Below are 2,028 nucleotides of genomic sequence, written 5' to 3'. Positions count from 1 at the left end.
CGCCGCGCCGCCCCAGACCAGGCCAGCAGAGCGCCGAGCGCCCAGCAGCGTCACGCGGGCGGAAGCGGGCGCCACCGTGACGCGCAGGGCGGAAGTGGCGCGACGGGGCCCCGTCGGGCTTCCGTCGAGACCCCCGGGGGGTGGGGCGGTTGAGGGCGGGCCGCCCCACTTCCTGTGCCAGGACCGGGGGCCAAGGGGGTGGCGCGGGTACGCGCAGCTCAGCGGTGCCAACGAGGCCTTTCCTCTGCTGCAGGCGTCCGTCACACGCCGGGCCCGGGCAAAGGCCCGAAGAGCGGCAGCCCGCGCCAAGCAGCCCCGGAGCACGGAGGGGCTGACAGGGCAACGTCAAGAGCCAGGGGCACGGCTGGTCAGCAAGAGGCGATCGTCTCCAACACCCGCTCAGCCTTCCTACGGGCAGACGCCCACAAGCGGTCACCTCGGTCCACGCGGCCACCTCGGCGAGGGGTCTGGCTAACCTGGCAAGTCCCACCGTTAGTCACAGGGCTCCTCAGTGAGGAGACAGCTTTATTAATCACTGTGCACAAATCCAGAGAAGTAGGTTTGAAACTGGCACTCTACAACAGGACATGGGGCAGGCTGCGTGGTACCAGTTGGGAGGTGTCTGACCAGGAGTCCAGAAATACTGCCTTCCCCAGGAGGAGCCATTTTTAACACAGCAGAAACCCAAGTGCACAGGTGAAGTGCCCAGATACACGGCTGCAGTCTCCAGGAGGATCCCAGGTCATGCTGAGGAGGAACCCCTCTGACACTGAGAGGGGAGGAGAGGGGAAAACCAGGGCTGTGCGCTCCATGAGGTCCTTAGCATGGGACTGTCTGTGCCCCATTGCTTCTGCAGCAGCACCAAGGGCTGGTTCAGAAAGTGTTTAGTAGCTACCACACTACTAGGCTTTAATAGCCCTGCCTAAAGACAGTTGGCATCTCTGCAAGCTATTGCTTCCTTATGAGCAATCCACAGAGACTGTTTAGCAGGACAGCTAAAGGTGCAAATGCTCTGCTTAGAGCCCAAGAACAAGGTGGTCAGGTCCTCTGGACACAGGGTTTGTGGGCTGAGACACCAGTGCCCTCAGCAGCCCTGCTGCTGGGTGTCTGGGACCATGGCAGAGCTATGTTCCCTGAAAGGAAGCCCAACCTCGCACAAATGTACGGTGCTGCCATCCAGCCACCTGCCCAAGACCTGCACAAGGTCTGCTGAGGATGGGGGTGGGGAGCCAGGATGGTCTGTGAAGCACCAGTTACTGCAGGGACAATGGCACCCAGACAGGCCTGCTCAAGAGTCCCAGCTGGGACCAACCCCTGCTGGGCTTGGCCTGCCAAACTTCTGCCGGCAACATGGGTATTACCTGCTGGGTCTGGAAACAGGCAAGACTGGTGTGCAGTCCATACTCACTCTGTACACGGTGCTGAGACCAGCTTAACCTCCACACCCAGGCACTCCAACGTCACCTTCACTTACCCTCGCCAAACCCTGGTGACCACTGTCATGCATCCCGCCAGACTGCTGACCGTCCCCACAGGGAGACAGCACCCTTCCGCCACCGCAGACACGACCAACAGCGTCCTTTGGTTAAGGCCCCCCGCACAAGGGTTGAGTCAGGAAACAACAATCTGCATTTTCCCTCTTGGACAGTCACAAACCGGCCTAGTCCTGGCAGAGGTGAGATACAGTCAGACGGAAGGTGGATGTCAGCATGGAAGTCTTGGCAGCTGCAGTCCTAGAGCCCTCACTGTCTTTGCTAGCACACCAAGTGCTGGAGCAGGAATCCCTAGGGCACGCTGAACTAGGCCCTGGTCCAAAGCCCACTGCTGTCAGAGGGAGTCTTGCCAGGGGGCCTTGGCCTAGGCTTGCCTTGCAGTGGTTCTGGCCTTTCCGTAAGCCAAAAACAGTGGGAACTTGCCTCCCCTGTCCCTCACTGCTCCCGATAACTGTCAGGATCCACAGGGGCTGCATGGGGAGTGCCCCAGCTTGGCCCAGCAGAAGAGAGAAAGGCAGCCCCACATCCCCCGGGG

This window comes from Gavialis gangeticus, unplaced genomic scaffold, assembly GCF_001723915.1.
Source record: "Gavialis gangeticus isolate Ggan-Ray unplaced genomic scaffold, GavGan_comp1, whole genome shotgun sequence".
NCBI lineage: Eukaryota > Metazoa > Chordata > Crocodylia > Gavialidae > Gavialis > Gavialis gangeticus.
Note: the sequence above shows the minus strand (reverse complement) of the source record.